General features: G+C 39.3%; 1 protein-coding gene across 2 annotated transcripts in view; it reads left to right on the forward strand.

Annotated features, from left to right (window-relative positions):
- APBA1 (amyloid beta precursor protein binding family A member 1) overlaps nt 1-13,698 on the forward strand; it is an 87,725-nt gene that overhangs the window by 4,467 nt on the left and 69,560 nt on the right. The window contains exon 3 of one of the 2 annotated variants that reach the window (XM_082784016.1): nt 21-157. The exons of the other annotated variant lie outside the window; for it this stretch is intronic. The gene's annotated coding sequence lies outside the window, so the exon portion shown is untranslated. The remainder of the gene's footprint in view (nt 1-20; nt 158-13,698) is intronic. 2 annotated transcript variants of the gene reach the window in all.

Here is a 13,698-nt window from a genome sequence, read left to right on the forward strand (position 1 = left end):
CAGCTCTTTTATGATCCCAGGAATAATTTAAGTTGGAAAGGATCCCCGAACGCCATCTGATCTACACCCTGCTCAAACTGGGTGACTGAGGCAGAAGTTGTGCATGCGATGCATATACCCGGCTTGGCTCCCTCGCCTCCCAAATTACGAAACCGAGGTACCGCTTCTCGAGGGTCTCCAAAAAGTGATGCTCTGCGCACGGTTCTGCTCGCAGCCCAGGCAGCAGGAGGCAGGGCTGGTGGAGGCTGGCCTCCCTCTGCCCCGTGGTGGTCTGGCAGCTCGCGGTGCTGGGAACAATGGTCACCTTCCCACGGGCTCTGCCGAGCAGGTCCCTCGTACCGTGGTCACTCCATCCAGCCTGAAACGCAGCTGTATCATCTTAACCAGTGACCTGGCAGTTGTCTGCCTTTTTTTTTTTTTAATTGGATTTTTAAGACAATAAAAAGAGAGAAAAGGAACCCCCAGAAATACAGAAATTGTTTTTGTGTCAGATTACGTTGCAGCAGTTTCACAATTTGATCACCGTTTTTAAAAAACTAAAGGTTTACTAAGCAGCTTTCCTCCTGATTGCATGTTGTGCGGTTACCTTTTAGCTGATGAAGAAAATCTCCCCTAATAATTTTGTGGTGACCTGACAGAAATGCAGATGTTCTGTGTTAAATAAAAGATGTTATGTGAAGCCAGTCTGGAGCTCTGTAACTTCGGTACATTTCAGTGGGCATTTTAAATACCCTTTCCATGTGCTTTATTTGTATTTTTGATATCCTCAGCTGTAGTGCCTTTTGTCTGGGAGTGATAAATAGGGGTGAGCTCAGGGTTCTGCTCTCGCTCAAGAATTATCTGGCCTTGCTGATAAATGATTAATGTAATCCACTTACTGGATTGCCATGACATCATTCAGATTTTGGCATGCTTAATTTTATTTCATAACAACATAACAATGAGCAAATCCCAAAGTCCTTGAAAGCTTCTTCCTGCAGGAACGCGCTCCCACGGCGAGGGCAGCGGGAGAGGTAATGGAGCTGCTGCGCTCCTAGCAGTGACCTGGGCATCGCTGGAGGGGCCTGCTCTGCCCTTAGCACTCATGTTTCTGCCTGAATTTTAACACCTGGACTTCCTAGCGTTCAGCCTTCTTGCTGATGACAACTAGTCTGATCGATTCAGCCCTGTTTCAAAGTCTTGCAGGAGCCATGCAGTTTTCTCCCGCTGCGTTTCGATTGCGGCACCCGTTGGGCCGTGATGGTTTTGGCATCAGCAGTTTCACTTGTAGGTGAAGTTGACACGTGAGTCCACTCTTCTGTCTTTACTCACCGGGAGGGTACACTCTGTTAATGAGCTTAACGCACGCTCGGATGTCTTTTTATTTCTTCATTTAAGAAAACTGTAAAGACTGAATGACTGAATTTCAAGTTAGGCCAAGCTGGTTCTGAACGTAAATTTAGATGTAATTAAGGCTACAGAAAACACATCTGTGTTTCAGCAGTTACACACATTTAACAGTTTGGTGTACAATTCATCAAAACTTGTTCTGGATACACTTCCAACTACTCTATTAAAAAGAACTATTATTTCTAGTTAGATGCTGATCTCATTATTTCTGGTCAATGGTTCGCAGCCATTGACCTATCTCAGTATCTTGAATATAAAATTTATGTCTCATGGAAGTCTAAATAAGTAAGCTACAAAGCAGGATAATTAAAAAAATATTGTGATGTATATTGGCTGAATGTATCACTGCTTACATTAGATCAAAAAGTCTCAGAAATGTGTGAGGTTACTCTGTGGTTTACCCCAGTAGCATGGAACATCACCTCGTGTCCTCTGGTGCATTGGTTATGAAGCCCTCAGGGATCTAGTCGTTAGTTGTCCTTTACCAGCAAATTCCAAAATGTTTCTTAGATGAGATCAGCGTAGCCACTGGTAGGATGAATTATCCCCTGGTAGTCCATACAAGAATTTTGAACTGAATGGCAATGTGGAATTACAGTTGAATTAAAACTATATACTAAAAGCAAAACCATAGCTTTTATGCAGTTAGTATAGTAAATTTTCAAATAAGTAATAGGTTCTTTACTTCAAAAATGTTACCTTTTGGTGATTTCTCAGAAATTAAAATTCCAGTGGAGAGTGTATTTCTGCGTGGAACACAGGCAGTTTTGGGATCTGGCATTTTTTGTATGCAGATTTGTGTTCTGTTGAACATAGTTTTTCTTCAGCATCTCTAACTATGAAGATAATGACTTCTGAGGTAAAGGCACAAAGATTATATACATGTATATAGATATTTTTTTCCGGCATGTAACTAGGTTGAAACCAAAGCAGGTCAAACTCAATTTTGATCGTCAGCGATCTGCATATTTGTCTCTTAATTGACATTTTTTAAACATCAGTCTCCACAGTCTCCATGGTGCAGGTTTATAAGCATTCAGTAGATACCCTCCAGGTTACGGAATAGCACAAACACTATTAAAGTAAGACTTCCTTTTTTTAGTAAGAAGAAAATGCTTGAAAAAGGAAGACTTTTTTCAGCTTCCTGCCCAAGAGCCATGACATTGTAGAAAAAGTTATTTGGGGGCCACTAGACATTCAAAACACTTAAGGATTTGTACTGGTTTTGTGGCTTGGTGGTTTTTTGTTTTGTTTTATTTTGAAGGTGTCTTACACCTGAAATCAGGGGGCTAAATTACAAGGATAACGTAATGTAACTGGATAATTCATATTTTTTTTGTGTGTGTTACAAGGAAGATGAAGATATTTTTTGTTAAGATACCTTCAAAGTCAGTCTGAAGGTTTACTAGTCATATGAACAGCAAAGAGATATTGGCAATACACCGAAAAAAAAATTACTCTTTTTAAAATAATACTCTGTCACTGTTATTAAGGGTTAGAGTATTTAAAAAATCAGACAGACACCCCTGAAAGATTGGCCTCTTCCAACTAGATGCATGTAAGCTGTCACTTTATTTATCCCACTTGTTGAAGTCTTTACCTCTCTCAGATGCTTAACACAAGTCCTGCTGCGCTATGGCCTTCTGCAATACCTAGCACTGTTATTAAGGTGTAAGAGCAGACAAGCCACAGCTTTTCTGTGTTGGGTTTTTAGCTGTGATAGGGTGCTGAGCAGTGGGCATATCTGATGATCCAGATAAAACTCACAGTTTTAATGGTTCTGAGTAAGGATCCAACAAAGCCTGCAAAGCCTTTGTGTGGATATCATTGGTCTTTACCAGGCATCTGTGAGGGACAATGGCAGAAAGAGAAGACATTTGTAAATATGTCATCGGATTTCCAAGTCAGTATGAAGTAGTACACTGTAATTGTCATTATTCGTATGTAGTTTGAACAGCATGAAAGACTTGTTTGAAACACTAATGGGTTTTAGGACGGGGACTCTGCTTGTAGAGAAGAGGATGAATATAAAACAGAGATTTATGGCTGCAGTTTCACTAGAAGCCAGTGGGGAGGCCACTTGCTGGTGTCCCCAAATAGGGAGACACATGTTGTGTCTTGGAAGCGGGGTCAGACAGTGTGGTCTGTCTCGAGGCAGTATTTTAAAGGTGAGGTGGAAAGTAGAGCAGCATGAGGATAAGGGAAAGAACATGGGGAAGGGAGGAGTCTAGTTAATTTTATTTTTTCTGTAGGAGGAGAAATTGGGATGCTGAAAGTGCAGAGAAGTACCAGTAGCCACCTGTTCAGTCAGTCCGAGGGAAGTGTGTGTTAGGTTGGTGGCAGGGAAGAAATTATTTAGAAAAAATCAAACTTCTCTGAAACTTTCAGTTGTGTGTGATTCTGTCTTCGCTGGGGTAAAACTAAGCCTTTCCAAAGCCTTGCAAATACTGCAGCAGTACAGCTTTGTAACTGGTTTCGGGACCAACACCAGATTTTACCATTAGTTTTGACTGAAGTAATTGGAGTAGTGATTATGCTCAGGTAAGTAAGTAATTATCGGCACAGGATTTTCAATGTTGGCACCTGTCATTGCTCTTTAAAAATTACATCCTATTTGGAGGGGAGGAACGAGGAAGGGAAGTGACTTTGTGTAAGTGCAACATCCATCTGGTGTGTTTTGATGACACAGCATGTCAGTGAGTTGAGTTATCTCATATTTGCTGTGACGTTTGCCAGTGCTAAATACATAATGAGGACTTGGCATACAGTATAAAAGGGACCTGCTATTTTACGTGAATTTTATATATTCAGACTTACATTATTTCTGAAGCCTGTTCATTCTTTTGCTCGTTTATTAACTGAATCCTTTGAAGTCAGCCTAAGATCCCATGACCTCAGCCCTTTAAGAACAAAATTTATGAAGTATGAACTTTCTTTTACTGAGAGGGAAAATTCCCCTAAAGATCTCCACCATGATTTTATTGTAAAAAGAGTAAGTCTGCCATCTGAAGCCCTGTCTAAAGGGAAAAAGGATGGATTGCACATTAATGGTTGAGGATGGAAATCTGGAACCCATTTTTGCTGAGGAGAGACTAAAACCTGTGAAGTTTTGTCATCCTCTTCTGTTGCTGAAGAGCAGCTGAAGGTATTGCTTTCCCCACAGGCAGTGGTTTCTGAATTCTCTTTTAATTACTCCCAGATCTGTTCTTGTAGGTTTTCATATCTTACCAGGCACGGACCCGGAGAACTGATGAAGTTTTTGACACTGTCACTTGTGAGGAAGCATTTGAGTGCCAGGAGCAAAAATGGAGTGAAAAAAACACTGATTTCAGCCTGCTTTTTATGAGATGTCAGTGGTATTGTTGCAAGTTTTTGCATCTGGGGACTCAGGGTGGTAGCAGCGCTTCTGTTTGCGTTTCTAGAATTATCTTTATGATCGTCATTCTTTCAGTCTCAGCCCCAGATACCTGAGAGGAAACCTTCTGCTGTGGTAGTTACTTTTTTTTTCCTTTTCCAAAGTGAAGTATGTGAAAATTGAATTTCTCCTGGCAAGAGGTAATAGCATTGTCATCCTTCTGGTTCATCTCCACGTGTCGCACGCTTGTGACAAAGTCTGGAAGGTAATCTCACATACGCCAGATGTAGAATTAAATGTGTATCTGTTGTTGTTTTGCTGTGGGTACCGTGTATTTTAAATGTGTTTGGGTTGTATGTGGTGAGGATTTTTAATCCTCTTCTTTTTTTTTTTTTTTTTCTCGTCCCTCCCATCAGACTCTGGCTTTTAAGTTACGTCGTTGTTATGTCCACTTGTTCCTTTTTGTCCTGAGGAGGCTAAATCTTCTCCTAAATGGAGCCCTGTTCACAAGTGCCCTGTGTGTGTGGCACATTCCCCAGGCAGGAGGTGATGGGATAGCGGGTTTTACCTCAGAGGGAGTGGCTGTGGAGGACACATGGGAAGAATCGAGTGGGCTTCTGTCTCCGGGTCTGCATTTCATCTAGAAACATCTGCTTCATAAAACATATAACTTTATCTCTTGGAAACTGCGCGAGAACCACGGACTGGGCTGATGGGAAGACCTGAGAGCTTAGAAGTTGGCAGGCGCTCCCTCGTTGTGCCCGGAGCTGTGCCACAGCCCTCAGTTTGGAGCCAGCGGCCTGGTGCCTGAGTAGATCTTTGGCTCCTCACGGTAACGACTCGGCAGCGCCTGGCTGCTCTTCTGCTGGCTTCAGTGCTCCACAACAGGGGAGAGTCTTCCAGTTCTCTGAGCCCAGCTTTCCGCACTTTTGTATTTGGATTTTTTTTTAATAATGTTTAATGTATTGGGATGATGTCTGTTCGTGCTTGCGTGTGGCAGGAGTAAGATGGTGTTTGCTGCTGCCCTGCCACGCTGACAGAGATGCTCGGTGACTGGCAGAGATGAACCATTAAGGTTTTTGGCTATAAATGAACCTATAAACTTCTGATCTCAGCCTCAGTTGTGTGCTTCTTATGGTATGGGTTGCCTGTCTTGAAACAAACACCACAAGGATGTTCCAGGGGTAGGGATTATTCTTAGTACTTTGAGCAGACAGAAATCTTATTTCCCTTTTGTTAATTAAGGGGAAGGATCTTGGTGAAAAGCCTGCAGCCCCCTGACAGAAGCAGCAGGAAACAAAACTGTGCATGATAATGAGGGCTTAACTGAGAGCGATGGGATGAGAAACAGGAAGAAAAAACCAGGCGTTGGAAAAATCAGCTTAACTCTGGGGTCTACCAGACTGTGAAACAGCCTCTCAGGGAGCCAGGGAAGGTGTACACCTTTGGAGAAATCAATCCTCCGTGGTACGTGGACCTCGAAAATATGGTAGGGAGTGGTCCTTAATTTGAATAATCTCTTTCTGAGGGATTTTGACCCGACTTTGCATTTCATGATCAGGGATGACTTCATCCTTGAAAACGATGTAAACAGATCCTCCCCTCCCCTCCCCTTAAATTTGTATTGTTTGTTTCTCATCAAATGTAATTTTCTGATACTGTTTTTTACATGAGCACAGCCATGTGGTGATGGAGTAAATTATTTTCCATTTTAGCTAAGCTGTTGAAACAGCATTCCTTGTCTTTTTCTGTCGCCAGCTGCATTAGCTTGATATTTAAAGTTTGATTGTGGAAAAGGTTAGGAATATACATTAGTATATTTCGATAAGTTGGCATCACTTGTCTAGCGGGTGGTCATAGCAGAATTGCATATGGTCATGCTTTGTATTTATTTATTTATTTATTTATTGACCTTTGCAGGTCAGAGGAATGTGTCTAAATAGTGCGCCCTGTACCAATGATGTGACTTTGATGTGACTCTGAACATGACCACAATTTGTGCGACTTGCCTTTCCCCTTTGAAAACATACAGGGACAGTGAAATATGTAGAAAAGTCGACCTAAATTGTCAGGATCAGATAGAAGCACAGTGAGTGGCACAGAGCAATATGGGCTGGGTAAAAAGGGATTAAGGGAAAAAATGGGAACACTGTACAAGTACCCTCACTGTACTAATAATATACAGGGTGGGAGGGGGGTTAGTTAAGTTTTTTTGAAGTGGTAAAACAAGGAAGTTGAAGGTTGTTGTATCATAGTAAACATGACAAGAAATTGTAATGGTAATGCAGGATTAATGGAAACACTGCTAGGTATTCTGACTGGAAATGATTTATAGGATTCAGAAGTTAATGTAGATCAACAAAAGATGCTCTACAGGCCCCGTGGGTCTGTGATGTAACCATCTCCCTTCGGGGAAAACATCGTTCCTAGCTGAGTTTCTTTTGTTGCCACAGCTGGCTATGACAATAATGTGATGTGCATTTGTATGTAACTTTTTCCTTTTTATTCTGAAAAGGCAGAGTAATTTTTATGATTGCAAAGTGTCTTTAGCTATTTCAGCTGCTTTGGTCCTCTCTCTCTGTGCCCCTGTAGGTGGTTCAAAGGATGCCATTCTAGCTCCGAGGATTCTCATTGTCTCGTATCACTGAGTCATATTCTCTATGCTTTTAAAATCCTTCATTGTGCCAAATGCTCTTTATTAATTGAAGAGTGATTATCATTACTTCTGTAGACTACTGAATTCTCTTTAATGATCCTGAATTTCATGGTATTCTGTCTAATGTACCCCACTTACACATTTTACCCATCACCATAATACCTTCAGCGTGTGAAGTGGGCAGTGGAGCCTCTTGAGCAATCAATCACAACCTGTGCTTGCACAGGATCAAAAGACCATAATGAGGCATCAAGCCTGACTCTGCTGAATGATCATGCCTGCAAATGGTGTGACTGCGCCTGTAGGACTGGTGTTGTGGCTTCAGTGATACTCAGAATTGAGAAAATTATTGTACATCATCTCATTGAATTGACTAATTTCCTGGATGTACTAAAAATGGAACAGTTTATTTTTTCCTTGCAAGTATTTAATAATTTAACAGATTTTAAATACTGTTTCTCCTTCCTTTCCTCCCTCAACCTTTTTTTTTTTTTTCCATTTTACCAAAGAAGAGCCTGAGCTTTGAATATGAACAGCTCTGCAGTCTCCCAGAAAGTAGTGTCCATCAGTGAGATGCAGCATATACTGTTATATTTTATCTCTTTGAGATCTTTCTGCTGCTTATCAAGGCTGTGTGAAGTCCATTAATTCGCCAGACTTATGCAGACCTGCAGGACTGGAGCAGCAGTGAAGTGGGGTGTAGAAGGTAGCGTGGTTTCCCTCCCCATGTGCCACGTGTTGATTGCTCGCTCTGGTGAGGTGACCCACATGGCTGTGTCAGTGATAGCTTGTTTTGTGGAAGCCTGCTCACTGAAACAGAGAGAAACCTGTCTGTTGTGCATCCTGACTGCTGTGTTCCTCCTGACTGGTGTTAGCAGTTTGAGGAGACTGAGGACACACTACATTTTTACGGCCTGAAGTTCAGTGACAACATCTTAGAAGTGTTCAAGTCCACGTCCACTAAGCTGTATATGCATAACACAGTACAGCAATAGCCATTCTTCTGTATGAATTTTAATTGTGATTGGAAAATCAGCCAGGGAACTGTCAGCATTTTTTTGTTCGGTAATAAATTTGCCAGTGTTGTTTATTGCTGTCTGTATAATCCAAACCAGAAATCACTGAGACAGTGAAGGGAAATGCATTTGCAGTCTCAAGCAAATGGACACACAACTCAGGTGCAGGATTTGTGACTCTGAGGAACCTAGTAAGGTTTAAGATTAATGTTAGCTTTTGTTTCTCAATAAATTCAAAACATGTAATGAAGTGATTACTGCCTGGGGCTTGTTCTTAAAAAAAAAAAAAAAAAAAAAAAAAAAAAAATCAGTCATGTGACATTTGGCTAATTTCACTGAAGCTTGTGCAAAGATTTGGCTTCTCTGTGTATTGTGTGCAAGGCGCTATCAGTATCTGGAAAAAGGTAATGAAAAATATTTCCAAATGCTCTTCTACTTTTTTTTTTTTTTTTTAATATATATATATATGTGGAGCAACCAAAAAGATTAAGGTGACATTGCTGCTTTGATGCTGGGGGCGTAAGAGTAGAAGTAATGACTTGATAATCCTCTCTACATGGAAGAGATTACCTTTTTTGTTTAAAGCAGTATTTACTTAATTTTGATAGTATTTATCATGTCGCATGCTTCTGTTTACACTTCCACTAATTGCTTGGTCTAGAATAGCTCCCAGAAATGCCCCATGGAGACCAGCCCATAAGCACTTCCAGAGCAGTGAATGGCATTGCAGAGCAGGGGGTGGCATTGTGGAAGCCCTGAACAGCAGCTGAGGCCATGCATTTGAGCAGTGACATCCAAAACCTCTGAGGTGGAAATTAGTGCAAGTGAAGAGTACGATCAGTGGCATTCTTTATGAATTTAGCTTCCCTAAGTGGGATTTTCTTGCTGGGTATCCCAGGATTACAAATCCTTGGGAATCTGGAACAGCACATGAATGGGAAGCAGAAAGGGTCCGAAAGATCCTTCAATTTAGCAGAGCTCACTGTCTGTTTCTAGGGTAACTAGCTAAGCCCCTAACAGAGATTTTCATTTGCACCAAGAATGTAGAAAAAGCCATAATTTTAATGAGGAAAAAACATCTAGAGACAGCTGATTTACATCTTTGTAGCTCTGCTACAAAGCTGTCAGTGATGCAAAGCTATATTTAATTTTGTGGAGTTACATATATTTAGAACCAACTGGAGGTCTATCCTTAGTATTTAATCCATGTGTTTGTTACTGTTGAAAGGCTTACTTGGGAACTAAACTGAGATGTCATTGTGGCTTTGTGGACATCTCTGAAGGATATGCCCATATGCTGTTTGGAAGCTATTTTGGAAGCAAGTTTCCACATTTCCTTTTTGGTACTGTTCTCAAACAAATCTGTTTAAGTAACTCTTAGTTCTTATTGGAAGCGATTTATTATACTCTTTTCACACTTTCTCTTTTAAATTCAGAATGGCTCAGTTGATCAGTGGCATTTTCAACCCAATGTTTGCATTGATGTAGCTAAGAACAAGATGCAACCTGTAGCCATCAATGATTTATGGCTAATTGTGTATTCTAATTTTTCATTTTTTTGAAGGTACAGTGTAAGACGTTGAAAACAAGTTTCAGAAGCAGGTGAGCTCAAAAGGAAAGATAGCTTCTTAAGATTTTGTACACTTGCTTGTAACTGGCAAAAAAAACATCCACCCAAAGGAATCTGTAAGAGAAAAACATGCTAGATAGGCTGTTTCTTAGGTAATATGCTTATTTATTAGGCTTTTTAATTTAATTATTTAATATTTAATTTTTAATTTAATTCAGGCTTCAGATAGCAAAGTGACTTTATCATTCTTCTGTCTGTCTTTTCATAATGTAGGTAGCTTTGATTCTATTCTTGCTGGAAGAATTTGCTATCATTTTTTGTTTGTTTGTTTTTGGTTAAGAAGTGAATTGGGTAATATTATAAACAAAAACACAACATAGAAAAAAAAAACACAAACACAAACCCCACAAACTAGTTAGTTTGGATTCTGCATAGCTGGTTTAAGGTGATTTTTATATTAATAAGGAATTTCTTCTTGAGAACAACTAGAAATTGTTCTCCTCTAACATAGAAGTTTATGAAACTTGGGGAAATTTAAAAAAAAAAAAAAAAAAAAAACTGTTGCCTGATCAGATCATATTTATGAGTGTATGGATAGGTTACAAAATATTCTAAATACTGGGATGGGAAACTGCATGTTCAAGGAATTGTCACTTTCAGATCTGCATTTCTGTATTTGAGAAGTGCTTGTGAAATTTCTCCAACACTTGATATTTTGCTCTCTGTCACAGTTCATCTTCGTATGGTTATAATGCCAGAAACCAGAAAAGTTCAATAAGAGTGTTGCAAAACTGAGAAGAAATCAGTCCTGGAGTAATGCCAAGCAGGACCATAGTTCATCAAAGAAGTGATTGCTGAGTAGGTTGATTCTGTACACAGGGAAAGAGCTAAACTTCTGGTTTGTTTGGACCCTTCTGTAGAATCCCTTGTACTAAAACTATAATCAGTAAAATTGCATTAGGCAAATGGAATACACGTATCTTTCCTAGAGAATGAGCACAATTACTTCTCAGGGATTGAATGACCTTTCTGTGTCTTGGACGTGTCCCATGCAGAATCCTTACATGGCTCATGAATACAGCTTCTGTATGTCTTTTTGCACAGGATTTGAGGAGTTGTTTTGTAATATGTAGCTGTCGTGTATCTCCAGAGCGCTTCTGAGAAGACAAAAAACTTGAGAAATTATACAAGGACTGGGTCACATGGAACCTGATTTTTGAAAGATTTCAGAAGACTGCCTTTCTTAAACTGCTCTATTTCTTTCTTATCCCACTCCCCATATCCTATCTACATGTCTCCCAAAAAAAGCAGAAAATTGGTTAAGAAACAGGATAGGATGAGGATAAGGTAAATCTGAACACGTGCAGCATTGTTGACCAGATCATGCCCATAGGTTGGCCTGCTAGCAGCTACCAAACTTGCGCTTGAGTTTCCCCAAGTGGGAAGATGATTTGGGATTGCCCATGAAGCTTAAAGAAAATGTACCGTCTTTAAGACTCTTGCCCTTATTAATTTAAAATTGGTCAATGGTTAAAAAGTTATGGATGAGAAATAAGAAGTGTTTAATCACTTCAACATGTTTATGTACCAGCCTAATAAAATAGTACCTTCCAGGCCATTTCATTGTAGCTTTTTTTTTTCATTGCAGTATTATGCATACGTTGTAAATCTTACAAACTTGTTTGGTTCTTTGTTTTATTTTTTTGCTAAATAGTAATTGAAAATGAAGCTTTATTTATGCCTATGTATTTCTGTTCCAAAGGAATCAAGTTTTGTGAAAACATCAGGTATACTTCATGAATGTGACGGCCTCTCCACAGAACTGCTTACATGTAGATCCATAGCATTCATCTGCATTTTGTTTTATAATGATGAGCTCATTCTTGATCGTGTTTTTGGTGAACCCTTGTGTTAATTTTGGTGCAATATGGATTCTTAAAGAGTTAATTTTGTATGAAGTGTAGAATTGGGATTCATGTATCTAAAAGTAGATTTAAATTGTTATGCTTTTAAAAAAATAACATTTCATTTGCAATTCTGAATGGACTGTATGCCAAACCATGACTACTTCTTTTCCATTGTTTGCTTTTTCTTTCATACAGAAGCTTGATTTAGGATTAATTGAATAATTGATTACTCAGGGAGGTTATTAGAAGCCTTAAGTTTGGCTTCTCTTAGTTTCAGCACTAACCATTTTGCAATTGCAGTGATCTCTTCATGAAGAGATCGTGCAGCTGATAACACTTTTGTTTGCCCCAAACAATTTCTTACAGATGGATGAGCTCTTCAGGATAGTGTTTATGATTACTTTAGAAGAGATGCAGAACTTCATAGTGATTGCTTCTGTGTGTTTTTTGAAGTATTTTCTTTTGACATTTTTCAACAGAAGTTTGAAATAATTTTGAATCCCTGCTATCAGTAGTAGTTGTGCATCAACCAGTTGCTACACAATGAAAAACAGTGGGTTATAGAAAGCAAAACTCATCTGTTTCTCAGTTATAAATAGGTTTGCTAGACACTTGGCTGATCTCATGTATTATCTTTTCAGTGCCACAAAAGAGAATTGAAAGCATCAAAAGGAATGTATCAGCATGACTTATTAGGACAGAGATGCCATTTAGATTTATTTATTTTTAATATTTATTTCTCTATTTTGTCTGGATTTCTTGGATATTATCTGAATTGACAAATGAAAATGTGGTGGACATTTTTTATTGTCACAGGATGATGATAACTGGTGCATCTCTAGCCAGCATTTTTATCTACCGTATACACCAGCACAATTTCTCCACAATTATCCTTTCCCTAAAATATAGTGCTATTTTCAGCTGATAATTCAGGTAGACTACGAAAGGAAACTAAGTATTGCCTTTTCACAGCTTTTCTAAGAGGTACCAATTCTTATTTTGAAATATTTAGCTTAGAAATTGACATCGTAACTTTCTTCTGCTTTAGATTTTCAGTTGTTTTCAGGTATGTGTAAACAATATAAAGTGTTTATTTACAAATGAGTGGATTATGTCCAGCCTTCAACTTGTGCTTTTATTAATCTCCCTTTCCATCTCTCCTTCCACATGCTTTTGGTATATGTGACCACCTTACATAGCAAGAAGGCTAGAATTTGTTTATTTTCTTCAATCCAACAATGTCAAATATCAGTGTTACAATAAAATGAAGAGAAAGGATTGCTTCTACAAACATTGACTGCTGTAAATTCTGCCATATCGGAAGGCATTCGGTTGCTGCTGAGGATTATTTTTTTATTATTTGTGTGTGTGTGTGTGTGTGTTAGGAGTTTGGTGCTAACCTTTGGTTTAAAAACACAGCTTCTCTGGATTTCAGGGGATTTTATTTTTATTTATTTTTTTGTGGTGGTTTTACCGTGCTGGGCAGCTAAACCCCACAACCGCTCTCTCACTCCCCCTCCTTTAGATAAGGAGGGGGAGAAGTAAAGCAAAGAACAACTCACGGGTTGAGATAAGGATAATTTAATTAAAGGGAAATAATTATAATAATTAAATAAAGACTACCATGAACCAAACAACTTAACTAAGGGGAAAATAAAAGGGAAAGGGGAAAAAGGGAGGAAAACAAACAAACAAAATAAATGAAGGCTATATGGAAGTGCAGAGGAAAGAAATTACTCTCTACTTCCCACAAATGAGCGATGATTGACCACGTCCTTGAAGCAAGGCCTCAACGCACGCAGCCG

The sequence above is a fragment of the Aythya marila genome (genome assembly GCF_965140915.1).
Source record: "Aythya marila genome assembly, chromosome: Z".
Taxonomy (NCBI): Eukaryota; Metazoa; Chordata; class Aves; order Anseriformes; family Anatidae; genus Aythya; species Aythya marila.